General features: G+C 52.7%; 1 protein-coding gene across 1 annotated transcript in view; it reads right to left on the bottom strand.

Annotated features, from left to right (window-relative positions):
* The window catches only part of GATA5 (GATA binding protein 5), a 184,006-nt gene that overhangs the window by 33,353 nt on the left and 140,886 nt on the right, over window positions 1-9,767 (bottom strand). The window lies entirely within an intron of this gene.

The following is a 9,767-nucleotide window of genomic DNA, read 5'->3' as shown; positions in this document are numbered from 1 at the left end:
GGTGGTGGGGTGGGAAGAGGGAGAGATGTGGAGGAGAAAGTCAGGACGGCGAAGGGACCGGCGGCGGAGGACAGGGGCTGTGCGTGGGCAGGGAGCAGAAGAAAGGCGAGCGGGAGGGAGGGACACGCAGGTAGAGGGGTGGGGAGGAAATTGTTGAGTGATAATGGTTTTTCCATTGCAATCCTGGTGCGCGCACTGCGGGGTGAAGTGGTGCTTAAAGCACTGGAGTTTCAACGGATGGGGCCGGGTCTCCTGTGCACAGCAAACGTGACGGCTATTGCTGGGTGAGCTCATGCAATTGTTCTGCAAAAGTTGTGCAGAAACAGCTATACTACAATTACAGCACCTTTTTTAAATTTAGGTGATTTTATTCCAAAGCGGAGTGAGACGAACCAGAAAAAGACCACCATGAATATGAAATGAGCATCTCTACATGGTGTTATTTCAGAGGACAAACGTATCTTTACATTCATGCCAGAGTTTATGCTGGAACGATGTTAGAGGAAAGATCCTTGTCGGGAACAAACGTTGCCCACGCCAGCAGACACTGAGCCCCACAGCCCCGACGTGTGGGGGGCGATGGAGCTGCCTTACACCCAGCGCCGCCCCGGGCAGATCGGCCTGCCTCTGTCATATTAATTGGCCGTGCTCAGGCAGGATCCATAAACCCAACACGTTTGGAGGTTAAAAATCAAAAGTCCTACCCACTCCCTCTGGCTCAGGGGCTTTCACCCCGTTTTCTTGGAAAAGCGATCTCTGTGAAATGGCTCCCGTCCATCGCGCAGCCATAAAATAAATAAATGTGTAAATCGACAGGGCACACTTCAGACTTTGAACCGTAGAGCCAGGGAGCCCGGACCGGTGTTTTCACAAGCTCACCATTGAGCTCTAGCCCTTTGTAAACTTTTACTGGATTGCCATGGACGTGGCAGCAGCAAACAGTCTGCCTCAGCAATTACAAGCCCGCGGGGAGGCTGCGGCGGCGGGCGGCCGCCCGGGAAGGCGTGCATGGCACCGCCAGACACGGGGCCGGGTGACTCACGCCCTCCCCGGCCATAAACCCCGAGGGACTGGCAGGAATTGCTGCCTGGCGGCGCTGGGACCGGGACCGGGGCGCTCGGAGCGGCTCCGCCGAGGGGGCATCTGGGCGACGCTGCTGCTCCCCGCGCTGCCTTATTGACCGCTTAAATCCTCCGCAGATCAAAGCGGGTCTGAGAGCGTCTTCCTAATGCCGCTTGAACTACACTGACCTTTTCCTCTGGAACCTCTGTTAACTCCTGCCCATTACTCATTGTAAACAAAAGGGAGATCCAAAGGGTTTCCAATGGCCAAGACGGATGGGATATGTTAGGAAGCTGGTGAAGGATGCTCAGGCGGATGACATGATTTAGGGAAAGCCAGGAATTCAGACCCGCGCGGGCTGGCAGCCCCCGTCCGCATCGTAACGCCTTTAACTTCGGCCGTATCTCGCGTAGAAATGGCTTAGAGAAGGTGATGAGCTAAAATGCTGGAGCGGCTCAAATATGAACTTTATAGCTTGGTCATGGGTCAAACTGGAAGTGATCATCAGCCCTGCTGAGCACACACCAGTGCCAGGTCATGGTTTGTAGCTATATTGGACAAAATCACCCCATCAAGTTGGAGGGACCTTGAACCCCAGAGGAGCTCTGCTTGGAGCTTTGAACTTTGTGGCTCGGCTCTGCTTCCAACACAAACACTGTGCTGCCATAGGGATATTTGGCATCGCAGTTTACCCTCTCCTTCATATCTTATCCTCTTTGAGAAGCCCTCTGGTATACCTCACATTCTCTTTTCACTGGAAAGTCCATGTGTACAGGCTTGAAATGACATTAAACCCCATCACAGTCCGTTACTCTTGTCATAAAAATGCCTTTTTTACTTATAATGTGTCAGAAATGTCTGGTTAACCCCCTGGGATGTTTCTGCATGGGCTGCAGAGGGGAGGAGCTGCAACGCACCCCTCTCCCCAAACGTGAGCCCGGGACCATCCCACAGCACGGAGGGGAGAGCAGCCGCAGCCAGTCCTGGGCTGGGACCCGAATTCTCCTGAACCCTTCCTGGTGGTGAGGAAAGTGCTGGTAACCAAAAATGAGATGGGTTTTACGTGTGGTGGCTTCTCAGGGTCGTATTCAGGCACAGGCACAAGAATTATCTGACGGTTCAGACCGTCATGCTCTCCAGTGATCCCATGGTGAGCCGAGCCTGGCAGGTTGCCCTCCTGCCCGCTTCTCCTGCCCGTAGCCAAGGTCCTGATGGAAGGGGACCGGAGGTGACCGCTGCAGCAATCATCCTTCTCCTGGCCATCTCCAACAGACCTGCTTCCCGGATGTGATTGAAGCAGGGCTCATCTTCCCCCGTCCGTAATCCCCACCGGCCGCCTGCGCCGAGCCCTTTATCTCCCCTTGGCTGGAAACAAAGGCGCAGGGTGCGACACGGTACCAGCAACGCCGATTCCCCGTCCGATGGTGAGCGATAACACGAAGTCACTCTCACTCGCCTCCGGCCGAGTGGCACCCACCGGGCGGCTGCCCCGTGCCCGGGCACGCGGCTCCCCGGGGGCCCCGTGTGGCCGTAGATCCATTAATCTCTGACTTCTCCCCAGTTCCTCCCTGCACAGCCTGGCCCTTGGCCCAGGAATTCTCCCCCGACTGCCCATGGAGTCCTCGTCGAACCCTCAGGAAAGTGCTTTTGAAATATTTCTGCCCGGGCAGCCTCGGGGCTTTGGGGATCTTTGGCTTTAGGGCCTGGGGATTTAGGGGTTTTTGGGAGCCACGGTTCACGGTCCAGCGCTGCGGGAGGGGGACACAATTCGCTGTGCGGAGGCCGGGAGGTTCGGTAACTCCTTCGTGTTGTGGGTTGTTTTTAATGGAGCTGCAAGCGTGGGATGGGGAAGGAGAAGAGAGGGGGAATAACTACTCCCCTGCGCTGCCCCGATACAAGGGATTTAGGATCACTTCAGCACTTTAACTGCACCCTGTAAACCCTGCGGTGCCGTTTACATGGACAGACTAAAATCGCTGTTACAGTCTCACCAAGTCAGGAGCAAGACGGATGAAAGGCATGAACATGAAGAGCAAAAGGCCGGTTTCACAGCGGGAAGCCTGAGTTTTGCAGGGGAGAGTCCAGGGCATTTGGGGGTTGCGGTGTGCCGGGCACACAGTGACCTCTACCGTCTTCTCCCCAGCAAACCCCAACCCGGCAGGCGAAGGCAGAGGGACACGCATCTTTAATGGGGAATACGAGCTGTGATTATTGGCCAGGCGGTGCTGTATTAATCGCACTGCAAGTGCAGCCACGCCGGGACGCCGCGCGCTCGCCCCAGCCATTCTTTAGTGCCATCTTCAGGCAAAGCTTAAATATTGCTGAGATCAAAGAGCTGAGCGTGGCACCAGCCAGGCAGCCATGGTGCACAGGCCCGGGATCGTCTTTGGCACTTGCTGGGGTCCGTGTGGGTGAGTGACGTGATCAAGGACGGCGGGGACTTTCCAAGGACACCAGCGTCTCTTGCTGGAGATTAGGTGCTGAGAAGTTTTTCCTGGAGCTGGAGTTGGCACCGGGTGAACTCCAGCCCAGCAAGATGGAGGTTGGGGTAATGTCAGTATGTTTCTGAATAAGGTATTCACCTGCAAAAACTCCCTTTTGCCTCCCGTTTCGAAAGATGGTAGCAGAAAGGGCTGAGGATTCCCTGCTGTGCTGCGTTCCCCCATTCTGCTGGGTGGGATCCAGGAGGGAGGGTGGGGAGATGGGCAGGATGGGGAGATGGGCAGGATGGGGAGATGGGAAGAGTGGGGAGATGAGCAGGATGGGGAGATGGGCAGGACGAGGTGATGGGCGGGATGGGGAGATGGGCAGGATGGGGAGATGGGCAAGGTGGGGAGATGGGCAGGACAAGGTGATGGGCAAGGTGGGCAGATGGGCAGGATGGGGAGATGGGCGGGATGGGGAGATGGGCAGGATGCAGCCCTGCGCGGGTCCCAGGGATGGCAGCCGCAGCACTGCAAGCCCTGACCTGCTTATTGCACCTCACTTTGCTCAGACCGCTCCCAGCAATATTTCCTGCTGTGCGTTGAAGCTGCGGGTCTGGCCGTCCAGCCCAGATGGCCAGGCTGGGGTGATCCCTGTTCTTTCGGGGACCCCCGAGGCTCCGGAGCAGACGGTGGTTGTGTAGCGCTGCCTGCTCGGAGCTGGAAGCAGCCACGCTGCAACCTGGCAGGCACGTGCTGGGAGCAGCTCCTCCACTGTGGATAGAAACAGCAAATGGATGCGAAGGTCCCATCCAGACCTGGACCCCCCAACAACTCCCGGGGGGAGCCCCAAAATTGCCGGAGCTCTGATATGTTCCTGCGTCAAAGCTGTGACCTCCAGCTTTGGCAGCGTAGGGACGCAGGATGAGAAAGGCTCCAGCCTTGCCCGCTTCCCGCACACATCTGGCGCAGACACGGAGCCGATCCTGCAAACTGTTGCTCACGTTCCTCTTCCGCCAGAGGATTTTTCAAAGACCAGGCTTCCTACAGCTGATTTACAGCGCTTTTTAAAGCAAAGGGGCGATTCCAGAGAAGCCACCAATTATGTTGATGAAGAGCCTGACAGTAAACAGTGTCTTTTCTCCCTCTAAAAGACAAAGACATGGAGAGAATTCAGCATCTTCCCAACATCAAAGCTAATAACAGAAGTGAAGTGAGACTCTGACCTTTAACAGCCCGCCTGTTAGTGTGGATTATATCATGTCAGCAGCCATCTGCAATATAAACTATACCTGGCTTTGATGAGACCTCTTATAGACCTTTAAATGGGTGGAAATAGCGCACGGCTTTCTGCCGAGAGGAAACCACACCAATACCGAGGCATCAGCTATGCAGCACATGGGATGAGGGTGTCCCATCCAAACTGTGGGGTCCCCGCAGCTGCCGGGACCCTCGTGCAGCCGTGTGGGGGAAGCCGGAGCCAGGGCAGGTTGTGGCTGTCCCTGCCAGCTTCAGGGTTCAGGTATTTCTGAATATTTGGGCCAGTATCACCTCCTGGGCCTTTTCCTGAGAGCAGGACGAGGTCGCATCCCTGCTCTCGTATCAAGAGGTTGGCTCCCTGGAGAGTTTAAGGGTTTGTCAACCTGATTGACAAATTCATCTATTTGGGCAGCCTCTGTCAACTGGTTTTGCTGGTTTTTCTTTCCTTTCCACCCAAAATGCCACGCCACACATGCTCTGGGGACAGACAGTTCCCCTGAGGTGCAGCACCCATCCTCCTGCAGTGTCCTCTCTGGTTTCATTAGGTGCTGGAGCAAACCTCATGTTCCTCGGGTGCTTAGCCAAGCTAGCAACCTTATAGATTTCCAATTTTCCTTGGGTTTCCCCCTCCTCCTTCATCTGGAGACTGGGGAAAGGCAAAATATAAAATTGCTGGGCTAAATATAGCAGGAGCTGCTTCCAGTAATGTATTAGTCTAAGTGTCCAATAATTAAAGCTAAACGAGAGTAGGAAGTCTGTGTAAAGCACATGCATCGCCCACGTGAATACCAAGTGCTGTCATTAGGAGTGCGGCACCGCGTGGATGCTGGCGACCGTGAGCCGGCACAGGCAGCCTGAGGCGGAGGAAAACGCAGGTGACATTTCCCTATTTGAAATAGGAAAACAGGAAAAACAGTATGTTTTAGGCAAATTCTGAATCAGATTCTCTCAGCGATCCCCGGGAGCCGAGCAGACCTCTGGTTGACAGAAAGCACAGCGCTGAGCAGTGCCTGTACGGAAGGAAACCGGGCTCCTTGCAGAGGTGAGGACAGGCGGCTCAGTACTCAAAACACCGGCAATGAAACGGAGACAAAACTTACAACTCTCATGCCACGAAGGCATGGTTCTAGCCCAGCTCTCCCGAGCGAGCCGCGGGTGTTCGGTGCTGCCGTGCACCCTCGCAGTGATTTGTTTGGAAGTCCCAAAGATTTGCAACATGGTGAGACCCCCACGTCACTGCCGCTCTTTGTGCTACACCCCAGCTCAGGTGAGGGTGTGAACTGTTCCTCCTTGAAGCAAACTGCTGTGCTTTGCTGCCCTCCTGCTCCTGGTAATGACAGAGCCGTTTGCTGGTTGACGCCGAAGAAGTTTCGGGAGCTTTTTGTACTGTCAGAGTTGTGCTGGCCGTAGAGCTGAAGGCTCCGAAGGCAGCCTGTGCCCTCACCCCGCGGCTCCTGTGCCATCGGGAGACTGATTTGTGACCGTGACAGCACAGGGCTCAATGCTGGAGCATCCTGGCACTGCTCCAGCGTGGTGAGAAGTGTGTAAAAGCTCTTCTCATCGAAGCTTTGGGGATAGATAAGGGCAGAGCGGGGCAGGGATTGCAGGTGCTGGTGGCTGGAGTTTTCCTTCCACACAGAAGCATCTCAGCGCATGGGAAGGTGATAGCCACCGCTCCCCAAAGAGGATCCAGAAATAGTCGGTCTGATGGAGCGGCGGAACGTCACTGAGAAGCTGATTTAATTTCCTAATATGTCGAAACATCTCATTGACTACTCAGGGGGCTTATCCCTAGAAAGGAAGTTTTCTTAACCATATCAGGAAGAAAAGAAAAAGGGAGGAGGGAAAAAAGCCATCATTACACTGATACCTGGAGATAACTTTTACAGCCGAGCATTGGGCAGGATAATTCCGCTCCTAAACAAAGCTGATTTATTAGGAAAATTCATCTGTTTCCAGTCCATAAGTTAAGGGTTCAGGGTTCTGTGCACAGTGGCGTTTCAGTCATTGAGGAATATGGTAATAATGTTTTATGGAAATGTCTGAGACTTCCCCTCCACGGGGCCCTGGCCATTTCTGTTATGAAATACACAATGCTTTCACGTCTCGAAGTCCTACACATTGAGCCATAAAGACAAACATGAGTGATCTTGTATCTTCTGGGGCTTTATGGTGTTATAAAATATGTTTTATGTTCCAATCAGCGGCGACAATTTATGAACAGAGAGGCTCGAAAAGATATACCATCAGACTATGTATTTTAATACAGTTTGAGAGAACTGTAATGCCTTGAATGACATTGGCTCTCAGCGCACATGGAAAATGAATAGTAATGCAGTGGAGATGGATGGTTTATTTCATCGGGAAGGGTCTTCTGTGCAAAGAGTTTTATGAGCGTTATAGACAATAACTAGTTGGCTTAAGGAAGACAATTTATCGGCCGTGTGGCTACCTCCTCCTAGAGTCCTCACATTCTCTTAGCGCCTTGTTTGTGATATTTGTTAGCATCAGTTCCGAGAGGGTTTTTTTCCCCTCCCCGTAAGTATTAAAATTAGAGCCGGAGGTAGACACCAGCCGTTTTTATTAATGTTTCATTTTATTTACACAATGTATCAGTTATAAGAATGCATTATGAAGTAACACTGAAATGATCTATTTTATATGCAACTCCTCTGGGGAAGGAAAATAAACCTGCTCAGGAGTGGAGGTAACGCGGGTGTCAGCCAAGAGTTAGAGCAGGCTCTTTGTTGAGTATTGGTCACGTTTAAGCATCCCGTTTTTAAGATTACACTGAGTATTTATTGCTAGTGCAGGGTTTTTGTGAGTTCAGCATGTTTTGGTAAATCATCCTCCAAGCTTCTGTTGTAATTCAGCTTTGGTTAAGCGCCGCTGCAAAGCGTGATGTGCAAAAGGATGCTCGGGCTGGCGGCGGCTCGGGAGCTCGGCTCTGCCCACTGAAAGGACCTGTTGAGTCCGCAACAACCAGCCTGTACGTCTGCTCCGGTGCTCGGGCTCTGGGACGGACCCGGCTGCAGGTAGGTTTTGCCATCCCACACCTGAGTGTCTTTTCCCATGCGGCCATCGCTGCTGTTTATTGTGCCCAAACCACCACCAAACAGCACTTCCAAGCGTCCCGTGGTGGCAGAAGCAGCCAAGTCCCCATTCTCACATAAAGCGCGTTTGTTTTAGCTACCGCATCAGCAGGGAAAATCTGGGAAAATGTGCTTTTTTAAAGCCTCCTCATGAGAAAGCAGGGAGAAAGATAAGAGCAGCCAGTCTTGCTTCCGAAGCAGGTGGGAATCTCCCGAAAGGACCAGCTTATGATTTGTTTAATGCTGGCCATTGCAGCTGTAATTTCTCAGTCTGCAGCGAAGCAGAGGAGAAGATGGCTTGTCTGCACGAAGGGGAGAGGGTTTGGAGGCTGAAGGGTCATTGCCCGGGCCGGGGCTGGAGGGAGCAGCACGGCTTTTGCCCACCTGAGCTCTCTGCGATCTCCTCCTCCTGCGGCCAGTGTGGCTGTGGGACCTGCCTGCTCAGGACGGTGGAGACCTGACCCGTAACGGTGATGCTCACAAACCTCACCGGCATCAGCATCAGCTGCTGCCACGTCGCCAGAGCCAAACCCACACCGCTTGTCACCGCTGATGCATTTATACAAACCTTCCAGTGCCAGCGGCAGCTTGATCCGTGCAAATCAGTGGGAAATCGTGTCAGGAATGAATGTGGAGTATCCCAGCCGGCAGCCCCACGGCGGGGGCAGCGCTCCGAGCCGCCTGGGGTTTTGGGCAGCAATGGGCTGGATCAGCAACAGCTTCGCAGGAGAGAGGTGGCTGGGAAACACTGAAGGGCAAAGCACACGCGCTGCCGTACTGCGGCGCGGGGTCACTTCAGCGGGAGCTTTTGCAGCATGAGAGCAGCCCCAGGAGCTATCGGTGCCTCCAGAGGACTCACACGAGAGCACCTAAAATCTCGCAGTGAGCCCCTGGTCCCCCTCCAGGCAATGCCAGAGGTGAACATTTCGTTCCTTAACATCCCCCTTATTGTAACTCCTGATTTATTTTTACTCTAAGAGTTTTATTAATGCTGTTGACTCTCCTGTGCTTAGTACATGCCCCTCCACGGTAATTAAGCATTAGCTAATATCTGCTCATTGAAAACCATAAGAGAGCTTTATTATCAGGCAGGAAAAGACAGCGTTGATTTAGAAGACACGGTTCACATGGTAATTTCCGTGCCACCTTAAAAATCACTGCAAAGTGATCTCTGGAAGGTAATAAACAAGATGCAAAATCACTGTGATAACATAAATCACGGTGAACTCACTTGATATTAATAACGACTATGCCGTGGATCCATCCAAGGGAATTGCTTTGTAATGCAGTATCAATGTCCCATTATTTTAACGTGTTACTCAAGTAAAGGGGAAAATGGGATTCTTTATCGGATATGTGGGATTTTATCAAGCTCTCGTGTGAGGAGAGGAACGGGAGTGCACGGCTGCATCTTGCAGTGATGACATCTGCTAAGGATGATCAGTTTGTCCTTTCAAACCTATGTCACCTGAGTTCCCCCGTGAAACAGCCTGTCCTTAAAACCAGGGCAGGAGAAGCTGAGCCAGAGAAAATAATCACGACCATCAACCTTCTTGTTCCAGCGCCCAGGACAGACAGGGAAAGGCCGATGGATGCCTCTTCTCTCCTCTCCCGCCACCTACCTCCAATGCACACGACGCAGCCCCAGCTCCTGGGGCGTCACGAGGAGTTAGGAGCAGAGGAGGTGGATTAGACCCTTCTGGCTGGCACGCAGTGAATTATGTGTTAGCTCTACATACAGCCGTTCATTAGAGATTTACCAGCTGCTTTTTGCCTAAATATTTGCTTAAACCCTCAGCATATTTCATTCCATAGATTATTTTTTCCTACCAGTTATGAACGAGGGCTAAAAGCGTTTTAGAAAGAAAACACACTTTGCTGAAGTCAGATGTAGCATTCAATCAAAATCCACGAGAAACTTAAGAGCGGT

This window comes from Charadrius vociferus, unplaced genomic scaffold, assembly GCF_000708025.1.
Source record: "Charadrius vociferus isolate BGI_N301 unplaced genomic scaffold, ASM70802v2 scaffold259, whole genome shotgun sequence".
Lineage (NCBI taxonomy): Eukaryota > Metazoa > Chordata > Aves > Charadriiformes > Charadriidae > Charadrius > Charadrius vociferus.
This window is presented reverse-complemented; position numbering and strand designations above follow the sequence as displayed.